The sequence below is a fragment of the Pelmatolapia mariae genome, linkage group LG1 (assembly GCF_036321145.2).
Source record: "Pelmatolapia mariae isolate MD_Pm_ZW linkage group LG1, Pm_UMD_F_2, whole genome shotgun sequence".
NCBI lineage: Eukaryota > Metazoa > Chordata > Actinopteri > Cichliformes > Cichlidae > Pelmatolapia > Pelmatolapia mariae.
The window spans coordinates 25,964,545-25,989,000 of NC_086227.1; the positions used below are offsets into that span (position 1 = coordinate 25,964,545).

The following is a 24,456-nucleotide window of genomic DNA, read 5'->3' on the forward strand; positions in this document are numbered from 1 at the left end:
ACCACTAAAATATTTTTTCTGTTCAGGAATGCAAGTAAATAACACATTTTTAAAACATTTTTTCTTTTGTTTTGTAAAATGTAACTTTAAAAATTGATGGATAACAACAATAATTATTATTTAGCATTAAAAATATCATTTTGATTAAAGAGCGTGTGCATATCAGTGAATAACCATTACAGAAACGGAAATAATGATTTTGGTAATTACAGTTCTGTTTATTTGGCATAAATGTTATACTGAGTGGTGATATTAATAAACTTGCTAAGCACTATGTTACTGTTCAGATATTTTAAATGATCACCAGTGCACCAAATCCACAGCTAAGAACAGGCCCCAAAAACAAAGCTTTAAAAACCCAACATCTTTAGTTAATCAAAGACTGAAATTGTTGTTTTCTGTCACATTAAGTCTTAAATAGGAGCCACTGTTGTGAGTAAAATACAAGTTGTATCAAAACCACCGACTCCCAGCCGGGGCTACCCTAACCCAACAAAATCCAGTGGACAAGCTATACAAACATACAGCTGAGTTATTGGTACATTAATGTCATTAAGATTAAATTAACATTAAAATGGCTCAAAAAGTGAATAAGTTGTATTCTGTAGAAGCTGCATAAAAACAGCTTAAATGAATGAAACTGCTGCATGCTGGTACCCTCAATGCCAGAGATGGGTTTAAATGCAACAACAGCTGAACGAAGTCAGGAAATGGCTGAAATAGTGAACTAACAGCTGTGACAGTTGTCCAGGGCGCACCCCGCCTCTCGACCTACGACAGCTGGGGATAGGCTCCAAAAAACAGAGTTAAGTATATTTTACAATGTCAGACGCTGTCGATGAGGAAGTTTATGATTTGACCGGATAAAAGTGCCTTTAAACACTTGAGCCCATCGTATAATTCATATACTTAAGTTTTCATCTGTATTCCCTACAGCTGCCATCTGCTTCCTCCAATTAGTCAAAACACTGATTTTAAAACACAGTTTAAATGTAAGAATAAAGACTAAATGCTTTTAGTGATTAAACAATAATTAAGGGATTCACAATTTGTAGTAAACAGCAAAGAAAACAGAAAAATAAATACATAAACATTTAATTTTCCAGTCTCTCTTAAACCAACAGGGGGCAGAAAATCCTCTTTAAAAAAATACTTGAGTGAGTGCCAAAACGCAGCACCATGAGGCTTGTAATTTTAAGGCTCTTTGGGATTTTCTGCTGATTACTTTAATGCCTCTGGGTCTTTTTTTTTTGACATCCTATGAGACAATGTGAAACGGCTAAACTACACCTGCTATCCCACCTGTCTCCCTCACGCCCTTGAAAGCGTAATTGAACACACAAAACCGAGCGCGACGAGCACCCAGGAGGCGAGACATTTACCTTAATTCCTCCCCCTCCTCCATGATAGCCAAGCAAATTGGGCATTTCTCCTCTTCCTCCTCGTCTTCATGTTCCTCACCCAACTTTCTCTGTTTCTGAGAAACGTTTGGAGACTGAGTTTTGATAAGCAGTGTCGATCAACAACTTAATACATTAAGATATACATATATATACACACACACTAATATATATATATATATATATATATATATATATATATATATATATATACATATATATATATATATATATATATATATATATATGTATGTATGTATGTAATTGGAAAAAACAAACCCCTGGAGAAATACTTACAGGCACGAGGCCTTTGGCCAGCAGCTCCTGAAAAACACACATTAAAAAAAACACATAAGTACTTCCAACAAACATTGCTGCCCAGGACAATGAAACTGATGGTGTAATAACTTCTTTTCTCATCCCACACATACCCAAATCCATGCTTCATCTTCTTTCTCAATTATATCTAAAGTAGCGCCAGAGGCATTGTATATTATGATTGAAAAAGAGAAGCACACATAGCACCCCATCAGAATGTAATAGAACAGAAATGCAGTTGTTGGTTTGGGTGAATTTCAGTGCAGGCACTCCAAAATGAAGAGTATACTGAGCAAATAGGAGTATGCATTAAGATCCATTGAGAATGTGTGGAAAATCACTGCTTTATAATAGAAAGGTTAGCTAAAAAGGTACCCCTATTGTTATAAATAAACATTAAGCAATACAAACTGCAGCTACTGAAAAGCTCAGTAAGTTAAACGGGCACCTCTCCAAATTAGATAAAAAAATGAAACATTACGATTTTTATAAACACAAGATTCACTGTGGGGATGTTAGTCAAGAACTAATTGAAAAAATCCATCAGTCGTGTGTTTATGCATGTGTGTGTGAATGTATAAGCCTAAAGGTTAATGCCAGCAGTCATAACAGTAAGGGTTTAACATTCAGCTGATCACAACATTAACTGCTTACAATCCAAACAAACATGGGAATTGTCACGTTTTAGTTAACGGACTCAGGCGCAGACCGGAGATCCTTGCAGGGGTAACAGTCAGTTTATTTATACAAACGACACCAGGTGAAACTATTTACAACGTGCTGGAGGGAGGGAAGGGGGGTCCAGGGCTCCGGGGAATGTAAGGGGAAGGCTGAAACAGACACACTCCAAACGCTCTCTCTCCTTTCTCCACACGGGGGCAACACAAGTCCAATCACTCGTCCAAACAGGCAGGCAGGGAGAGGTCCGGGGTAGATCTGTACACAGAAACTAGTGTTAAAAGCGAAAAGGTAGAACAATCTTTACAGAGTTTAACTCACGAACGGTTGAGTGACTGACGCTGATAGCTCAACGATCCAGCGACGAGTAATGCAGTGCTGCCGTCTTAAGTAGGCCTTGTGATCATCCAGATCGGCAGCAGGTGCGTGGGCCAGGATCCCATAACGAGCGCCGCCCCGGCAGGTGTGTGTGGGAGAGAGAGAGAGAGAGAAAAAAAAAAACCAACAAAACACATGTTGCCTAATACAGGATCAGCTGGTGAGGCACAGGGACCATGACAGTACCCCCCCCTCAACGGGAGCCCCCCGGCGACCCACCAGGCTTACCCGGATGCAGGCGGTGGAACTCCTGCAACATGCGCCTGTCCAGGATGGCCGCTCGAGGGACCCAGGACCGTTCCTCCAAGCCGTAGCCCTCCCAATCCACCAGGTACTGGTAGCCACGCCCCCGGCGCCGAGAATCCATGACACGGGTGACAGAGTAGGCAGGCAGACCATCCACGAGCCGGGGGGGAGGAGGGGGCCTGGAAGGCGGGAACAGAGGACTGGACTGGAGAGGTTTAATCTGAGACACGTGGAAGACGTTGTGTATTCTCATGTTGCGAGGTAGTTTGAGCTTCACGGACACCGGGTTAACCAAAGCAGAGATCTTGAACGGGCCGATAAAGGTGGGAGAGAGCTTCTTTGATTCCGCCCTGACGGGAACGAAGCGTGTGGAGAGCCATACCTCTTGTCCGACAGCATAGGCGGGGGTTGAGGACCGACGGCGGTCAGCAAGGCTTTTATTGCGGTCCTTGGTGCGCAATAACGCAGCCCGGGTGGCCTTCCATACCCGACGACACCTACGCAGATGTGCCTGGACCGATGGCACAGAGTGTTCGCCTTCAATGGAGGGGAAAAGAGGTGGCTGGAATCCTAGAGAAGCTTCGAAAGGCGACCGGCCCGTGGCGGAGGAGGTCATGCTGTTGTGGGCGTATTCGATCCACGGCAGTTCCTCGCTCCAGACTGCCTGATTGGAAGAGGCGATGCAGCGCAGGGCTGCCTCCAACTCCTGGTTTGCCCGTTCAGACTGGCCGTTGCTCTGCGGATGATATCCCGAGGACAGACTGACCTTAGATCCAAATGAGGCGCAGAACTCTTTCCACACTCGGGATGTGAATTGGGGTCCCCGGTCAGACACGATGTCATCCGGAATGCCGTGCAGGCGAAAGACGTGGTTGGTGAGTAGTCGTGCAGTCTCCAATGCAGTAGGTAGCTTGGGCAGAGCGACAAAGTGAGCAGCCTTAGAGAAACGGTCGACGATTGTGAGTATGACTGTATTACCTGCAGATTGTGGTAGGCCGGTCACAAAATCCAGAGAAATATGTGACCACGGTCTGGTGGGCGTGGGTAAGGGATGAAGAGGACCCGAGGGTGGCTGGTTTGAAGCCTTGTTTCGAGCGCAGACTGTACAAGCGGAGACAAATTCTCTGGTGTCCCGGCTCAGGGTGGGCCACCAAAAGTAGCGCTGCAGAAAAGTAATGGTGCGGTGTATTCCTGGGTGACAGGAGAAACGGGCTGTGTGTGCCCACTGTAATACCTGAGACCTGACGGTTTGGGGAACGAACAGGCGCCCCGCCAGTCCGCCTCCTGGATCCGGCTCCGTTTTCTGTGCCTCGCGAATGGTCGACTCGATTTCCCAGGAGACGGCACCCACCACACAGGTGGCCGGGAGGATGGGTGCTGGGTCCGCCGGGCCTTCCGAGGTGGAGAACTGTCGGGACAGGGCGTCGGGCTTGACGTTGCGAGATCCCGGCCTGTAAGTGATTGAAAAGTGGAATCGTGTAAAAAACAGAGCCCACCTTGCCTGTCTGGCGTTAAGTCTCTTTGCTGATTGCAGATATGCTAGATTCCTATGGTCTGTCCAGACGATAAACGGTTGAGCGGTGCCCTCCAGCCAGTGCCTCCATTCTTCCAAGGCGAGCTTGATGGCAAGCAGTTCCCGATCACCGACGTCGTAATTGCGTTCTGTGGGGGTGAGACGACGGGAGAAAAAGGCACATGGGTGAAGTTTACCATCCCTCTGTTGTGAGAGGACCGCTCCTACTCCCGTGTCGGATGCATCCACCTCCACCACGAACTGCTGAGTTAGATCGGGCTGGACCAGAATGGGTGCCGAGGCGAATCGTTTTTTTCAGCTCCCGGTAGGCTGATTGGGCAGCGTTGTTCCACTGGAAAGGAACCTTGGGAGAGGTTAATTGTGTTAAAGGCAGAGCTACCTTGCTATAGTCCCGGATGAACCTCCTATAGAAGTTAGCGAAGCCGAGGAACCGCTGCAGCTGCCGTCGGTTGGGGGGTACAGGCCAATCCATTACCGCTTTTACCTTAGCTGGGTCAGGGCGTAGGTCTCCCCGCTCGATGATGAAACCTAAGAAGGCAACGGTGGACAAGTGGAATTCACATTTCTCACCTTTAACAAACAACTGATTCTCCAGCAGGCGTTGCAGGACCTGTCTGACGTGGGTTTCATGCTCAGATAGAGATTTGGAGAAGATCAGGATGTCGTCGAGTTAGACGAAGACGAACCTGTTGATGAAATCCCTCAGAACATCATTGACGAGTGCTTGAAAAACTGCAGGAGCATTAGTGAGGCCGAACGGCATAACCAAGTATTCAAAGTGGCCAAGGTGAGTGTTGAAAGCGGTTTTCCACTCATCACCCTCTCGGATGCGAACCAAGTGATATGCATTCCTCAAGTCTAATTTGCTGAAAACTGTTGCCCCCTGGAGCAGCTCAAAAGCTGAGGTAAGAAGCGGGAGTGGATATTTGTTCTTGATGGTTATGTTGTTTAATCCACGGTAGTCTATGCACGGGCGGAGAGACTTGTCTTTTTTCTCGACGAAGAAAAACCCTGCTGCTACGGGCGATGAGGATGCGCGGATTAAGCCAGCGGCGAGGGACTCATTAATGTATGACTCCATAGCCTCCCGCTCCGGTAGCGAGATGCTGTAGAGACGGCTTGTAGGCAATGGCGCACCAGGGAGCAGGTCGATAGCGCAATCGTAAGGTCAGTGGGGAGGCAACGACTGGGCCCTATCCTTGCGAAACACTTCGGCGAGATCATGGTAAACAGGGGGTACCTTGGACAAATCGGAGGATGTGGGTGGCTCTGCAGAGGAGGCCGGCGTGTGAGGCGGTGAAGCGGACTTAAGGCAGGTCATATGGCACTCCTCCCCCCACCCCGTAACGCATCCCTTAAGCCAATTAATGCTCGGATTGTGTTGACGAAGCCAAGGGTGCCCAAGAACGAGCGGGGTCCGGGCGGCCTTGAAGACAAAAAAACAGATTTCCTCGGAGTGGTTGCCCGACAGAGTGAGGACGACAGGCTCGGTGACGTGAGTAATGTCAGGCAGGCGCTGGCCGGATAAGGCAGTGACATGCAGGGTGTGGAGAAGCAGTTCCTGCTCTAGCTGAAGGCGGTGAGCTAACTCAGAGTCCATAAAATTCTGTTCCGCCCCTGAATCTATCAAAACCGAGAGAATGTGACATTTAGTGTTGACTGAGAGTTTGGCAGATAGCACTAACCGTGGAGGAGATTTGTCCTGGATGAGACAGCCCACCAGCACTCCTACTGTCACTGGTGAGCGCGACCTTTTGCTCGAGAGGGGCAGGAGGCGACCACATGTCCCTTGTGACCGCAATAGAGGCACTCACCGGCAGTGATGCGGCGCTGGCGTTCCGCGGCAGAAAGATGTGAGCCTCCAATCTGCATGGGCTGCTCTCCTCCGTCTGCGCTCTCTGCCTGCCGGGAGGAGCCGGGCTCCGATGGGGAGCCAGCCCTCCACTGCCCCGCGGCCTCCTGGAAACTGTAGTGTCGCGGCAGACGACGAGCTCGCAGTCGGTCATCCACCTTAATGCACAAAGTCATTAACTCGGTAAGAGAGTCAGGGAGATCTCGCATAACGAGTTAATCTTTCAGCTCTTCGCGAACGTTGTTAAGCAGAGCACTCCTTAAGGCCTCCTGTCCCCAGCCTGTCTCTTCAGCCAGAATCCAAAAATCTATGGAATAGTCAGACATGCTCCGCTTACCTTGCTTGAAGTTTAGCAGACGAAGTGCGGCAGCTTCAGCGCCAGAGCCCTTATTGAACACGGTCTGGAACTTAGACAGAAAATCAGAATAGGAAATCCCGGGGTCCGAACTAAGCACGACCTGAGCCCACTTTAAAGCCCGGTCCCGCAGCAATTGGACGAAAAAGGTTATTTTGGCCCCGTCGTTATCATGAAAGCGCCGCTGCTCACGAAACACAAGAGTACATTGAGCCAGAAAACCAGCACACTTGTCCGACTCACCCATAAAAGGCTCCGGAGTGGGAAGGGGTCCGTCCAAGGGTGGAGGAGGTGCGCTCGCAGCGGCTGCGACAGTGGCAGGTGGAGGCTCCTGGGGGGCAGGAACTACCGGCTGGGGATTACCTTCCAGAGGCGTTAAGCGAGCGACCGCCTGCGTGAGCGCCGCCATTTCGTGATGGAGCCGCTCGAGCATTTGCTCATGTCGGGCCAGAGCAGCTCCCTGAGCGATGAGTGCCTGAGCGACAGGGTCCTGAGCGGCTGGGTCCGGACCTGCTGAGTCCATGCTGGCTGGATCGTTCTGTCACGTTTTAGTTAACGGACTCAGGCGCAGACCGGAGATCCTTGCAGGGGTAACAGTCAGTTTATTTATACAAACGACACCAGGTGAAACTATTTACAACGTGCTGGAGGGAGGGAAGGGGGGTCCAGGGCTCCGGGGAATGTAAGGGGAAGGCTGAAACAGACACACTCCAAACGCTCTCTCTCCTTTCTCCACACGGGGGCAACACAAGTCCAATCACTCGTCCAAACAGGCAGGCAGGGAGAGGTCCGGGGTAGATCTGTACACAGAAACTAGTGTTAAAAGCGAAAAGGTAGAACAATCTTTACAGAGTTTAACTCACGAACGGTTGAGTGACTGACGCTGATAGCTCAACGATCCAGCGACGAGTAATGCAGTGCTGCCGTCTTAAGTAGGCCTTGTGATCATCCAGATCGGCAGCAGGTGCGTGGGCCAGGATCCCATAACGAGCGCCGCCCCGGCAGGTGTGTGTGGGAGAGAGAGAGAGAGAGAAAAAAAACCCCAACAAAACACATGTTGCCTAATACAGGATCAGCTGGTGAGGCACAGGGACCATGACAGGAATAACCTGAGGACTAAATGTCTTCCTGATCCATTAATGACAGCAACTGCAATCGATTGTACTGACAGTTTAAATAAGACTTTGATCCTTTTTAAAAAAATATATTCTACACACGAATGCCCAATTATTTATTCATGTGAGTGTAGCCTGCCATCTGATGTGCATTCTTAATGTCAGCAACAAGCCAGCAGTCAAATTAGAAATGTTACACAAACAACTGGTGATGTATTTGAGAGTGATCCTAGAGCTTGTCTAATGGAAAGAACTTATAGTAGGAAAAGAAAACCTGAGTTAAAAGATGACAAGATGCGACTCAAATTTTCTGAACATGTAACAGATATTAAAAAAAGCATAAAAACAAAAACCGACTAGTTGCTGACCAGATGCATTTTTCTGTTGTTACACAAATATACATTAACTAGAGGAAACACTTTTTAAAGGCTCAGCGCTGCAGTGACTGAGCATCAGGCTTTACGGCACTATAACTCTCTTCATTCTGCAATTCAGTAGCAAAAGTTTACAACCAGATTGACCTATAATTTGTTTAATAAACAACCTCTGGTTGAACAGTCAGTTAATTAGACTGTGCTGATAATCAGAGGCTTTCGACAAACAAGCACGAGTTTTATAAACTTCATCACTTTCTGTGGCATCTGGTCGGACTTGGATTAGACATCACAAATCTCACAAGCACACAGAGTGCTACCTTCCTCAATTAGAAATTATAAATAAAATATTTAGCTTCTAAAATCAGTCTCCCTGAAGGCTTTAAATCACATTGACCACAACACTTACCTTCATGTCAGTAGGGATTTTTTTTTTTTTTTTTTTAGCTAGAGCAGACGAGCACTTCCTCATGAAATTAACTCACCAGGCACAATGCAGGAAAAAGTGGAGTGTTTCTAAACATCTGCTCTGCATAAAGGGCATTTGCTATTATTTAGCAGCCATTGATGAACACACACGGCATGGAAATGATGCATACATGGTAGGCATCTGGAGGGGAAACAGAGGAGAGAGACGTGAGACAAAGAAATAGATTAAACAGGCTTTCCCTTTTCCCTATCCTATCCTGTCTTCCTTTTCTCTCCCCAACCCGTCGCCCCTCCCTGAGCCTGGTTCTGCCGGAGGTTTCTTCCTGTTAAAAGGAAGTTTTTCCTTCCCACTGTGGCCAAAGTGCTTGCTCACAGGGGGCCATATGATTGTTGGGTTTTTCTCTGTATGTATTATTGTAGGGTCTTTAACATATAAAGTGCCTTGTTGTGATTTGGCACTGTATAAATAAAATTGAATTGAATATTAACAGGCATGATCCAGCAGCACTGCCTGATCATGAGCTTAATTAAAATATAGTTTTGTTTTGTTTTTTTTAAAAAATCCGGTGAAAACAGCAAAACCTATTTCAAAAACAGAAACGATTACGCTCCTTTATCTTTTAAAATCTTTGTTCATGGTCACGTGCAAAAACAAGGAAATCTGTCTGTTTAAATCTATAAACTATATTAATATTATTCTGAATTCATGCATTTATACTCTAGTTGAAAGTCAGAAATAAACATTCAACCACTAAAATATTTTTTCTGTTCAGGAATGCAAGTAAATAACACATTTTTAAAACATTTTTTCTTTTGTTTTGTAAAATGTAACTTTAAAAATTGATGGATAACAACAATAATTATTATTTAGCATTAAAAATATCATTTTGATTAAAGAGCGTGTGCATATCAGTGAATAACCATTACAGAAACGGAAATAATGATTTTGGTAATTACAGTTCTGTTTATTTGGCATAAATGTTATACTGAGTGGTGATATTAATAAACTTGCTAAGCACTATGTTACTGTTCAGATATTTTAAATGATCACCAGTGCACCAAATCCACAGCTAAGAACAGGCCCCAAAAACAAAGCTTTAAAAACCCAACATCTTTAGTTAATCAAAGACTGAAATTGTTGTTTTCTGTCACATTAAGTCTTAAATAGGAGCCACTGTTGTGAGTAAAATACAAGTTGTATCAAAACCACCGACTCCCAGCCGGGGCTACCCTAACCCAACAAAATCCAGTGGACAAGCTATACAAACATACAGCTGAGTTATTGGTACATTAATGTCATTAAGATTAAATTAACATTAAAATGGCTCAAAAAGTGAATAAGCTGTATTCTGTAGAAGCTGCATAAAAACAGCTTAAATGAATGAAACTGCTGCATGCTGGTACCCTCAATGCCAGAGATGGGTTTAAATGCAACAACAGCTGAACGAAGTCAGGAAATGGCTGAAATAGTGAACTAACAGCTGTGACAGTTGTCCAGGGCGCACCCCGCCTCTCGACCTACGACAGCTGGGGATAGGCTCCAAAAAACAGAGTTAAGTATATTTTACAATGTCAGACGCTGTCGATGAGGAAGTTTATGATTTGACCGGATAAAAGTGCCTTTAAACACTTGAGCCCATCGTATAATTCATATACTTAAGTTTTCATCTGTATTCCCTACAGCTGCCATCTGCTTCCTCCAATTAGTCAAAACACTGATTTTAAAACACAGTTTAAATGTAAGAATAAAGACTAAATGCTTTTAGTGATTAAACAATAATTAAGGGATTCACAATTTGTAGTAAACAGCAAAGAAAACAGAAAAATAAATACATAAACATTTAATTTTCCAGTTTCTCTTAAACCAACAGGGGGCAGAAAATCCTCTTTAAAAAAATACTTGAGTGAGTGCAGGGCTCGCAAAATCGCTAGCCCGACGTCCCGGGGCTAGCGATTTATCCAGTCGGGCTACCAGAATCTATCCCTGCCCTGCCCGTCGGGCTATCATAGGAAGGAAAAATGTCAATGCTTTTGCATTCTTTCGGAAATGTAGCTGGGTAAATATGTCATTGGCATCGGTGAACCACTGTCAATATGTGACTAGGGCTGCTCAATTAATCGAATTTTAATCTAAATTACGATCTGGGCTTTCAACTTTCATTAAAAATGACTGAGCCGATTATTAGCACCTCCCTCGTGCTTTACTCTCGCGCTGCTCCGTGTGGCAAATCGAGCGCACCTCTCTGCGTTTCGAACACGCGTCACAACAATTAAGAGGAGCTAACAGAGGGAAGCTCGGAAAGCTAAGCAGAAGTTATTTGGAGAGGAGAGTGACTGCCGTTGGTTGAAAAGAGAGGTAAAAAAAAAACCCTTCAGTGGTGTGGAAACATTATGGGTTCGCGGAGTCAGACGTGGATCAAGTAGACATAGTGTGTAAACTTTGGTGTCGTAGCTGCACCACAGAGCGACACGGCAAAGTTCACTAAACATAGATGTTTTCATTTTATTTTTTATATTGCAAACATTTGCACTGTTATCAGTATTTGCACACTATTTTATACTATTTTTGACAATCTTTAAAGCTATTATTCAATACATTGTTATTGTTAAATGAATATCAAATAATCGAAATCTCAATTTCAGTGAAAATAATCGTGATTATCATTTTTGCCATAATCGAGCAGCCCTATATGTGACATATTGAAATCGCATTTGAATTTGCGCTTGTTTTTTGCTTTCACTTTGCAATCGCGCGAACTATGTATAGAGAGCGACAGTACTGATTGGTGAGTGACGATAATTTGCGCACCAATTCCTCTGACATCGTCTTATCAATCGTTAGTTTACTATGCAAACATGACAAGTGAAATCTCCCGCAGCAAGCTTAAACATGTGAGAGGTTGATCGCGCAGAGAATCGCTGAGCGTTATGTGAGTGCGTGTGTAAAAGCAGCAGGATATATATTTTAGTTCTGCTGAGCCAAATAAGACCGGTCAGGGTGAAGAAGTGACAGCCAAAGAAAAGCTTACCACAAAACGGAAAAGTTATGACAAATCAGACTATAAGGCAAAAAGAAAGTACAGCTTTATGGTTTCATGGACAAAAGAATTTCTGTGGCTGGAATATGACAAGCTAAATAACCAGGGGTGCACATAAGTGGTCAGCAGGTGCGCATTCGCTGTCAAAATAAAATACGCGCACAAGATAAGAAGTTGCAACGCTCGTTTGTGTACATAAGATTTTCTGGAGGAGGACAGACATTTGTTTAGAACTCTTAAAGATGTCGAAGAAGCTCCTTTAAGCAATTACTTTGGTGTTCCTCCACCTCCAAAGAAATGTCAGATGGAGTCCGAACCACCCCAGTAAACATACATATGTGGGGCCCAAATAGGGAGCAGCAGGGCTAATATTTGGGGCCCACTTGGGAAACCCAAGTGGGGTACAGCTAATTTTGTCCTCAGTTTCCATGGTGGCCCCAAATGTGTTTTCCTAGATGGGTTTATGCTGGGCCCCAGATAAGCCCCAAATCAGGCATTACATTACGTAAAAATTTCAACTAGCTTAGCCTTGCTTGAGTGCTAGGAAAAAGTTCGCCAGCACTTGTGCCATACATTACTTTGCAGCATCATAACTTTGTAAACATTTCACTTATACTTAGGGATTCAAATTAAGTCAAAAAGTTCTTACCTTTACAGCAGAAAATCAGTCCGTTGCTCAAAGATGCACTTAATCCAAAAATTGCCAGCTTAACGGTCAGCTTTGTCCAAGGGCGCGAAATGAAGAATGTTCCAGAATGGGGGGGACGGGTTTGAGAAAACCTCGTGATATTTCTTGAAATAACACGAGATTTCGAAAAGCACTCCTAAATGGAGTGAAATTTTTTTCCCACTCAAATGTAAAACCATTTATTTTATTTTATTAAGCGTCTTACAGATTTAAGTCACATCTGTTCTTTGTGTTTCACTTATATTAATATATTTTATATGTATATTTTTTATTACTTAAATATACATATGCTGCCTCTGGCATAATTTATTATCAGTTATTTCATCTTAATTCATGTTTATACTTACACATGACTAATAATTACACTTAACTAAGGTCGTTAAACTCAGTTGCCTGTTCATGCAACTTCCCATATGTTACCCATATGGTGCCCATAGAACATTGCCCATCTGGGCTGGCTCAGGTGGGTCCTACTTGGCTAAACCAGGTGGGCCCCAGATTGGATGCCCATCGTAAGCCCATCCCCACTTGGAATCCCCATAGCCCATGTGGGGCCCACATACTGGTGTTTACTGGGACAAAAGAAGCGCGTATTCTAGGAAAAGTGGTTGCAGGAGGTGAGCTGGCTTTAAACAAATGATGAACACACAGAGATTTGGTGCAGAATGTGCCGTGAAAATCCCAGTCTAGCGGACAAAAACAGTGGCTTTTATATGGACGCAAACGCGCGTTGCAACTTCTTATCTGGTGTGCGTCTTTTATTTTGACAGCGAATGCGCACATGCGGACCACTTATGTGCACCCGTGTAAATAACATAATGTCGGGTGACACCAACAACACACTGCCGGGTGTGTTGTTGGTGTCCCTCGATTTCTGAGTCGACATGTGCCTTTGTTACTGGGACCAGTATTTTTAAGAAAGGCCCCCATTAGAACCCGTGAGAAATGCAAGAAATTGATTATTGCTCAGTCTGCAAATAACATACTAAAAATCAACCTGAAAAATCTGTTTAGAATAGCCTACTATGTTGCAAAGAGTGAACTACCACTGGCAAAATTTAGCAATCTTTACAAACTTCAAAAAGCAAATGGCCTAGATCTTGGTTCCACTTGCCTCTTACCTGTGATTTCAGTGGAAATTTCAAATTCAGGATCTGACACAGACTGATTCCTGTTGTACAGTTCTTATAAGTTCATAGAAATTTCTGTTCAATTAGAACCAAGTATTTGAGTTGATGATTGTAATTTTTACACAATATTGTAATTTGTGTTTCAACAATTCTTTGATTAATGTTTTGTTCCCGTTACAATATTATACATTAAAGTATAATATTGTAACGGAAACAAAACAGGAAACAAAACATAAAAAAAAATTGCTCCCTTTTTTATTCGGGCTACTTAAATTTATTTCGGGCTACCAAAACCTGAAGAGTCCCTGCCCGAAGGGCTACCAGGGATTTTGAAATTTTGCGAGCCCTGGAGTGCCAAAACGCAGCACCATGAGGTAACAGATATTAAAAAAAGCATAAAAACAAAAACCGACTAGTTGCTGACCAGATGCATTTTTCTGTTGTTACACAAATATACATTAACTAGAGGAAACACTTTTTAAAGGCTCAGCGCTGCAGTGACTGAGCATCAGGCTTTACGGCACTATAACTCTCTTCATTCTGCAATTCAGTAGCAAAAGTTTACAACCAGATTGACCTATAATTTGTTTAATAAACAACCTCTGGTTGAACAGTCAGTTAATTAGACTGTGCTGATAATCAGAGGCTTTCGACAAACAAGCACGAGTTTTATAAACTTCATCACTTTCTGTGGCATCTGGCCGGACTTGGATTAGACATCACAAATCTCACAAGCACACAGAGTGCTACCTTCCTCAATTAGAGATTATAAATAAAATATTTAGCTTCTAAAATCAGTCTCCCTGAAGGCTTTAAATCACATTGACCACAACACTTACCTTCATGTCAGTAGGGATTTTTTTTTTTTTTTTTAGCTAGCGCAGACGAGCACTTCCTCATGAAATTAACTCACCAGGCACAATGCAGGAAAAAGTGGAGTGTTTCTAAACATCTGCTCTGCATAAAGGGCATTTGTTATTATTTAGCAGCCATTGATGAACACACACGGCATGGAAATGATGCATACATGGTAGGCATCTGGAGGGGAAACAGAGGAGAGAGACGTGAGACAAAGAAATAGATTAAACAGGCTTTCCCTTTTCCCTATCCTATCCTGTCTTCCTTTTCTCTCCCCAACCCGTCGCCCCTCCCTGAGCCTGGTTCTGCCGGAGGTTTCTTCCTGTTAAAAGGAAGTTTTTCCTTCCCACTGTGGCCAAAGTGCTTGCTCACAGGGGGCCATATGATTGTTGGGTTTTTCTCTGTATGTATTATTGTAGGGTCTTTAACATATAAAGTGCCTTGTTGTGATTTGGCACTGTATAAATAAAATTGAATTGAATATTAACATGCATGATCCAGCAGCACTGCCTGATCATGAGCTTAATTAAAATATAGTTTTGTTTTGTTTTTTAAAAAAATCCGGTGAAAACAGCAAAACCTATTTCAAAAACAGAAACGATTACGCTCCTTTATCTTTTAAAATCTTTGTTCATGGTCACGTGCAAAAACAAGGAAATCTGTCTGTTTAAATCTATAAACTATATTAATATTATTCTGAATTCATGCATTTATACTCTAGTTGAAAGTCAGAAATAAACATTCAACCACTAAAATATTTTTTCTGTTCAGGAATGCAAGTAAATAACACATTTTTAAAACATTTTTTCTTTTGTTTTGTAAAATGTAACTTTAAAAATTGATGGATAACAACAATAATTATTATTTAGCATTAAAAATATCATTTTGATTAAAGAGCGTGTGCATATCAGTGAATAACCATTACAGAAACGGAAATAATGATTTTGGTAATTACAGTTCTGTTTATTTGGCATAAATGTTATACTGAGTGGTGATATTAATAAACTTGCTAAGCACTATGTTACTGTTCAGATATTTTAAATGATCACCAGTGCACCAAATCCACAGCTAAGAACAGGCCCCAAAAACAAAGCTTTAAAAACCCAACATCTTTAGTTAATCAAAGACTGAAATTGTTGTTTTCTGTCACATTAAGTCTTAAATAGGAGCCACTGTTGTGAGTAAAATACAAGTTGTATCAAAACCACCGACTCCCAGCCGGGGCTACCCTAACCCAACAAAATCCAGTGGACAAGCTATACAAACATACAGCTGAGTTATTGGTACATTAATGTCATTAAGATTAAATTAACATTAAAATGGCTCAAAAAGTGAATAAGCTGTATTCTGTAGAAGCTGCATAAAAACAGCTTAAATGAATGAAACTGCTGCATGCTGGTACCCTCAATGCCAGAGATGGGTTTAAATGCAACAACAGCTGAACGAAGTCAGGAAATGGCTGAAATAGTGAACTAACAGCTGTGACAGTTGTCCAGGGCGCACCCCGCCTCTCGACCTACGACAGCTGGGGATAGGCTCCAAAAAACAGAGTTAAGTATATTTTACAATGTCAGACGCTGTCGATGAGGAAGTTTATGATTTGACCGGATAAAAGTGCCTTTAAACACTTGAGCCCATCGTATAATTCATATACTTAAGTTTTCATCTGTATTCCCTACAGCTGCCATCTGCTTCCTCCAATTAGTCAAAACACTGATTTTAAAACACAGTTTAAATGTAAGAATAAAGACTAAATGCTTTTAGTGATTAAACAATAATTAAGGGATTCACAATTTGTAGTAAACAGCAAAGAAAACAGAAAAATAAATACATAAACATTTAATTTTCCAGTTTCTCTTAAACCAACAGGGGGCAGAAAATCCTCTTTAAAAAAATACTTGAGTGAGTGCCAAAACGCAGCACCATGAGGCTTGTAATTTTAAGGCTCTTTGGGATTTTCTGCTGATTACTTTAATGCCTCTGGGTCTTTTTTTTTTGACATCCTATGAGACAATGTGAAACGGCTAAACTACACCTGCTATCCCACCTGTCTCCCTCACGCCCTTGAAAGCGTAATTGAACACACAAAACCGAGCGCGACGAGCGGGACGAACACCCAGGAGGCGAGACATTTACCTTAATTCCTCCCCCTCCTCCATGATAGCCAAGCAAATTGGGCATTTCTCCTCTTCCTCCTCGTCTTCATGTTCCTCACCCAACTTTCTCTGTTTCTGAGAAACGTTTGGAGACTGAGTTTTGATAAGCAGTGTCGATCAACAACTTAATACATTAAGATATACATATATATACACACACACTATATATATATATATATATATATATATATATATATATATATATATATATATATATATATATAGAGAGAGAGAGAGAGAGAGAGAGAGAGAGAGAGAGAGATATATCTATATATATATACATATGTATGTATATAATTGAAAAAAACAAACCCCTGGAGAAATACTTACAGGCACGAGGCCTTTGGCCAGCAGCTCCTGAAAAAAACACATTAAAAAAAAACACATAAGTACTTCCAACAAACATTGCTGCCCAGGACAATGAAACTGATGGTGTAATAACTTCTTTTCTCATCCCACACATACCCAAATCCATGCTTCATCTTCTTTCTCAATTATATCTAAAGTAGCGCCAGAGGCATTGTATATTATGATTGAAAAAGAGAAGCACACATAGCACCCCATCAGAATGTAATAGAACAGAAATGCAGTTGTTGGTTTGGGTGAATTTCAGTGCAGGCACTCCAAAATGAAGAGTATACTGAGCAAATAGGAGTATGCATTAAGATCCATTGAGAATGTGTGGAAAATCACTGCTTTATAATAGAAAGGTTAGCTAAAAAGGTACCCCTATTGTTATAAATAAACATTAAGCAATACAAACTGCAGCTACTGAAAAGCTCAGTAAGTTAAATGGGCACCTCTCCAAATTAGATAAAAAAATGAAACATTACGATTTTTATAAACACAAGATTCACTGTGGGGATGTTAGTCAAGAACTAATTGAAAAAATCCATCAGTCGTGTGTTTATGCATGTGTGTGTGAGTGTATAAGCCTAAAGGTTAATGCCAGCAGTCATAACAGTAAGGGTTTAACATTCAGCTGATCACAACATTAACTGCTTACAATCCAAACAAACATGGGAATAATCTGAGGACTAAATGTCTTCCTGATCCATTAATGACAGCAACTGCAATCGATTGTACTGACAGTTTAAATAAGACTTTGATCCTTTTTAAAAAAATATATTCTACACACGAATGCCCAATTATTTATTCATGTGAGTGTAGCCTGCCATCTGATGTGCATTCTTAATGTCAGCAACAAGCCAGCAGTCAAATTAGAAATGTTACACAAACAACTGGTGGTGTATTTGAGAGTGATCCTAGAGCTTGTCTAATGGAAAGAACCAGAGGTGGGACCAAGTCATTGTTTTGCAAGTCTCAAGTAAGTCTCAAGTCTTTATCCTCAAGTCCGAGTCAAGTCTCAAGTAAAGTCAAGCAAGTCCGAGTCAAGTCGTAAGTCAAGACAGACAACTTTCAAGTCAAGTCCCAAGTCCGAAACTTTGAATTTCAAGTCCTTTCAAGTCTTTTTTTTTAAAAACAATGTTGCGGTTATATGTTAGGTGTAAATAATAGACCATGTGTTCTTTTTTTAAAATCTGTATTAATCTCATCACCTGATGAAACAAGTAACTTACAAAATATGCACAAACTAATTCTAAAATTGCACCTTGCACAGCTCAATTAAACTTTGCTGCAAGAATAGTCTTCCTCTAAATTACAAATCCACAGAATTAACATTCAGCGAAAAATGCAAAAGCAGAACTTCCTGTTGAAACAAAAACTGCTGAGATTTCCTTATGTACAAAACAAATTATATATATATATATATATATATATATATATATGAACAATGAACAAGAATGTGCACTTTAAGTTATTTCAGTTAACTATTAACTATTCTGCATTGCATTTGCAAAAGACCAAATTGGCCAAAAGTCTGTCAGTCATTTGTGCACGATGAGGCCGTAGAATGATGCCACCATAGCTGAAAACTCGCTCCACAGGAGCACTACATGCAGGTACTGCCAAAACTCTGGTGGCCACATGAAACAGAGAAGGAAGAGTCTGCATGTTCATTGCCCAGAACAAGAGGGCGCTCTGTCCATCAGCAATATCCAGGTAGTGACTTAGCTGTAGAGCAGGACTCTTCCCCACATCCTTCTTCTGCCTCTTACAGTAAGCAGCAAAGAGTCCTCCATCTTCAGAGTCCTCTTGATGTTCCTCACCAGGAGTCACAGGTTGCTCTGACTTTGCAGGATCTGCCGCATCTTGCAGGATCAGATCTGGCAAAACAAATTAACAACAGCAAAAGAGCCTTTATTACAATTTTAGACAAAAAAAATACAGAAAAAATATAAACTATATTCAATCTTTACCTTTAGCTTTTTGTGTCACCTCTGCCTTTATGTCACAACTGCCCAACACATGTTGTTCCACACACAACAGAGAAAATGCTGGATCCAAAGCAGCTGCTTTAAGGTACACTGGATCTAAAAAGGGGGCAGTGATCCCATCTTCTGCTCTAGCCATTCGCACACTGATAAAGATTCCAAGAAATCTTTTGTTCAAAGATGCTTGTAGGCTCCTGACCAGACCATTCAGGAAACGGACTTGAGGCTTCAGTTTCTCAAGGTGGTGATTGAGGGACAGCACAGATGGAACAACAGCACTAATCGTGACTATTTTCTGACCTTGTGTCAAATCTGTTGCTTCTCCAAAAGGCTTCAATATGTCCACCATCTCCTTCAACAGGTTCCACTCTCGTGTTGTGAATAATAACTCCTTGTGCCCAGCCATTTCAAGAACAGCACAGAGTTTGAGATGTTCACATTGGAGAACTGCCTTCACTTGTCTCAGTGTTGAATTCCATCTTGTGATAACAGCAGCAGGGATCGCTTTCTGGTTACCAAATTCAGCTTCAAACACAAACAATGTTGTGCTTGTGTGCAGTAGAGAGCTGAGCTTAGATAACTTTGAAAGTGAAGGAGATGCCACTTTGGTCTCTGACAAACCATCTTTCACCACCAGCTGAAGTGTGTGCGCAAAACACTGCAGGCGCTGTGTCTTTGCCATAGCAGCACCTACTGTTTCCTGATCTTCCAAGGTTAAGTCGTGCCAGAGCTCTGGGTCGTCAAGATGATCACCATCATCATCATGTTCCTCACCTTGCTCAGTGGGGAAGCACACGGTGAATGCTTTCCGCATATTGGCAGCATTGTCACTAATAATATAGTTTAGTTTATCTTTGATGTTGTATTCGTCACATATAGCTTCAAATTTCTCACAGATTGTTTCACCAGTGTGTAATCCTTTGAAGCGGTCAAAGGCCAGCAGTTTGGATTTTAGCTGCATCCTCTCTGTCTCTTTCTGTATCCAGTGCACAGTGATACCAAGGAAACCCCTCATCCTTCGGTCCGACCAAATGTCCACAGTGACTGAAACATGATCAGTCTCGCTCAACTGAGTTTTTAACATTGAACGTTTCTCAGCAGCGAGGTTCTCTGTTTTTGATATAATTGTTCTGCGACATACCGGGCTGTATTTTCTGTCAACTACCGTCAGAAAGTGCCAAAAATTCTTGTTTTCCACAATAGAAAGGGGCAGGTTGCAACCAATAATCAAGTCACTTAATAATGCATTCGTGATAGCTTTCTGCTGTGGATGAGTCATGCTGTACTGTCCGGCACAAGTGTCCATAAACTGTGATATGGAAGGCTGTTGAGGTTCATTTGTGATCCTCTTTTTCATCTGGTATTCTTCAAATCTGATAGAGGTAAGCATATTAGACTCATGTCAGAAATTCCATTACAGCCATTCATGAATTGCATTTGACTTTAAGTTGATCCTAACAATCCTAAATAACTGTTAACACTTAAACCCTCATAGTTTTCAGACAATAAAAAATATAAATGAAAAATACATAAAAAAAATATTTATTAAAACACTTTTCTCAAAACTCTGCATACAGTTCTAATAAGCAATGTTTAGCATCCCTGTTAAGAATAACTGACCTTTGCAAATAAACAACAGCTAATAACATAAGATCAAAGTATTTTATTTGATGTATTGACATAAATGACAGAAGAAAAAGGCCATATATAGCAGGACTACTCAATTACACACTAAGGTGGGCCGGATTTTCTAACCAAAATTTTTTTTTCCCTGGCTCAGACATGCAAAAGTTAAACACGACCATATGTTACCGGCACCAAACCTAGGGGAATCTAGACCGGCAGCAAGCGACACACAGGCTACAGAGCACTGCGTAGCCAAATATGAGCAAACTGTTGATTAATAGAGAGGACACCGAAGTTAGCGTCTTGCTCAGGCCGGAGCTCATTTATTTCTGAGCTGTGCGTGCACAGAGCCTCTCTGGTAGTTCCACGGCAATGCAAGAGCACCATCCACTGGCATAATGAAATATAACCATGGTCTGGCAGCACATAACAATGCCAAAATAATTCACAATAATAAACAAAAAATAAGGGGGTAATTGGTTTTCTTAACAAAAATAAACATGTAGCTCTACGGGGTTAATGATGAGGAGGAGACGGAGAGAAACTCTCTTCCCTGAGTACAGCTACAGAACCCACTTTCTGAAACGGACCCTGCTCACCATTCACCGACAATTGTGAGCTAACAAGTTGCATGTTATTCTTGGATGTGCTTGTAGGACCGGATTTAAAATAGCATGACAAACATATACCTGTTAAAGCCAAACAGTATCATCAACGTAGCCCGGAGAACATTTGCTAATAACATGCAGTTAGCTAAGTCGCTATCTCATCGTAGCAAAAAAAGGCAGCACCTACCGTTCTTTATGCAACTTCAAATGTCGGACAAAGTTGGAAGTTGTTCCATCTCCGTCTGTAATTCTTTTCTTGCATGTTTTGCATGTTGCATTTCGTTTTTTTTCAACTACTTCGTAGTTCGTGTAGCCGAAAGAAATTACTCTTGGGAGCATTTTTGGCTCGAGCGTTTTTTTGTTTTGTTGTTTTTTTAAATCTGGTTCATTTGATTGGCTGTGCTACAGCTCACGCTCACGTACATACGGAGTGTGGTAAGAATGAATGAATGAATAAATAGTGAATTAATGGTCCGCACTTTTTATATAATATGTATGTTCAATTTTAGATTTGGGTAAAATATCAAGTCTTTTCAAGTAAACAGGTTCAAGTCCAATTCAAGTCCCAAGTCACTGGTGTAAAAGTCCAAGTCAAGTCACAAGTCTTACAACCTTTTTTCAAGTCAAGTCTAAAGTCATAAAATTAATGACTCGAGTCTGACTCGAGTCCCAGTCATGTGACTCGAGTCCACACCTCTGGAAAGAACTTATAGTAGGAAAAGAAAACCTGAGTTAAAAGATAACAAGATGCGACTCAAATTTTCTGAACATGTAACAGATATTAAAAAAAGCATAAAAACAAAAACCGACTAGTTGCTGACCAGATGCATTTTTCTGTTGTTACACAAATATACATTAACTAGAGGAAACACTTTTTAAAGGCTCAGCGCTGCAGTGACTGAGCATCAGGCTTTACGGCACTATAACTCTCTTCATTCTGCAATTCAGTAGCAAAAGTTTACAACCAGATTGACCTATAATTTGTTTAATAAACAACCTCTGGTTGAACAGTCAGTTAATTAGACTGTGCTGATAATCAGAGGCTTTCGACAAACAAGCACGAGTTTTATAAACTTCATCACTTTCTGTGGCATCTGGCCGGACTTGGATTAGACATCACAAATCTCACAAGCACACAGAGTGCTACCTTCCTCAATTAGAGATTATAAATAAAATATTTAGCTTCTAAAATCATATTAGCACTAACTAGCTGCCGCCATTGTTGGAAACTGAGCTGGGCTGCGCTATGAATTCTGGGACAGAGCTTCTTCTTCTTCTTCGGGGTTTAACGGCAGCTGGCATCCTTGTACATGCAGTGCTGCCATCTTCGTGACTAGTCGACTAATCGTGGCAGCCCTAATAGTATTTGAGCCGCGAATGTCGTGGCGTGATCTTCACATGTCTGATCAGGTTGTCAACATTGAACAAAGTTTGCAAAAGTGCTGAGATGTTTTCAGAGATGTCACTAGCTCTGCTAACAGTCAGCTGTATAGGCAAACCAGCATCAGCAGCTGATGTCCAATCACTGGCACACAGCTTTGATATGACCCGTGAATTATTCGTAGATGACCGTTAGATTAGTTTGATGCTGCCAACACTTTCATGTGACCCAGCTGGGAAACTGTATGTTAACTCAGAGAGCTGAAGATATCGTGGATATGCTGACCTCGCTCCGTGGTGTACAGGGCCGTTTACCCTCATGATTAATATTCACAATTAAAATATTAGCCGAACATCAAGAAGTCTGTATGTGTTTCATAGTGTCGAACAACCTGTATGACACATCAGAAAATCAGGAAATAAAAACCCGATAAATATAGCCTCAGTAAATGAAGTCAGTGTACTGCCAGGTTATGGCAGCTGAGAGCTCTCACACTTTGATAAGTGTAACAGTCAGGCCAGTGTTATGCCAAAAAGTGATTGCCTACCGGGTCCTCAGGAAGATGCGGCCCAACCGGCAGTTATGAAGCTCATTTTGCCCGTTAGGATTCAGATTGCAGCATTAGCACTACCAATTAAAGGTTATTCTTTTCCCCCCTCTTTTTTTGAACTCCGTTAACTTTAAAAGCACTGGGCATATGAATTTAAATGTCAAACACGCATTTTAACATGAAAAAAACAAAACAGTGCAGCGCTGAGTAGGTTTTTTTTTACTCACCTCAGCCGAGAGCTTGTGGAATGGCCGTTGAACACTTTGGAGTTCCAGAGTAGTGACCATAGTGCCGTGCGGATCGATACTGAAATATCGATTTCTTTGATAACAGCTGTTTATGTTCAAAAATCAATTCGCATATTAAAACATCGATATTTAATTTATTCTGGGTAAATTTGTAGTTTTTCATAAACAGAAACACAGTGGAAAGGAATTATATCATTGGGATGGTCTAAATTGTAAGGAACTATTTCCTCTTCCGCCTTTCGTAGTATGTTCATTTTTTGCTGATGATGGAGCCTTATGGGGAAGAGGGAGTAATGTTGGCTTGATTGGTAGGTTGGTAAAAAAGTTACAGGAAGCAGTTGACAATGTTTTTGGGTTTTTTTACAAAGCACATTTAAGCTTGATCAGCTGTTGTTATAATTTATTTGTTATTAATTTGTAGTATCAGCTGATGTATGCAGGAGCCACAGCTGTAAAAGCTGCTGCACTGTAAAACCTAATAAGTTCACAGAACAGATTACACAACAATTTTTTAGTGATGTATTTAAAAGTTTTAGGTTTAACTAAAATAAAAATTACAGTTGCAGTTGCCTTAAATTACCTCAGTGTTAACTTATAAATGTTGATATTCCTCAACTTATAATTAGGGAGCAATAAACTCAAAATGTTTAATATTTTTCAACTTAATTAAGGTGGAAAATACACTCAAAATATTTTACATATTGCAACTCATACGATGTGGGAAATAAACTCAAACCTTTTCATATTTTCTAACTTATAGTATGGGAAATAACACTTAAAATCTAATAAATATTTTTAAAATACTGTGGAAATACATTTACGAATAATTCTAAACTGTTTGCCCAGTAAATTATAATCAGCTAAAAGTGTTAGAAAACATGAAAGTAACAACACTAACAATTTAACAACTTTTTTTATTAAACACAATGTGCTTTTAAAAAGGCACAGATAACGGAGCTCACTCATAAAAAAGTGCTTCATAAATAAAACAAAAGACAAAAGACTCCAAGGGTCTCCATCTCAATTCTAAAATTAAATAACATTTTCAGTATTAACAGCAATTGCAGCTATTAGAACATTGAGGCATTTAACACTTACTGTACCTTGACAGCTGCAGCTCACTTATTTTAAAAATACATAAAAAGAAATGTACTGGTT

General features: G+C 41.5%; 1 long non-coding RNA gene across 2 annotated transcripts; it reads right to left on the bottom strand.

The window, feature by feature from the left end:
- Positions 1 to 1,388: 1,388 nt before the first annotated feature.
- LOC134616051 (uncharacterized) lies at positions 1,389 to 8,821 on the bottom strand. 2 transcript variants are annotated; one of them, XR_010091428.1, is made up of 3 exons: positions 8,736 to 8,821; positions 1,698 to 1,724; positions 1,389 to 1,477 (listed from the first exon to the last, which is right to left on the bottom strand). It is a non-coding gene; the product is annotated as an uncharacterized LOC134616051 (long non-coding RNA). The 2 variants fall into 2 exon arrangements; XR_010091422.1 differs by lacking the exon at positions 8,736 to 8,821 and adding an exon at positions 2,718 to 2,805.
- Positions 8,822 to 24,456: the final 15,635 nt, after the last annotated feature.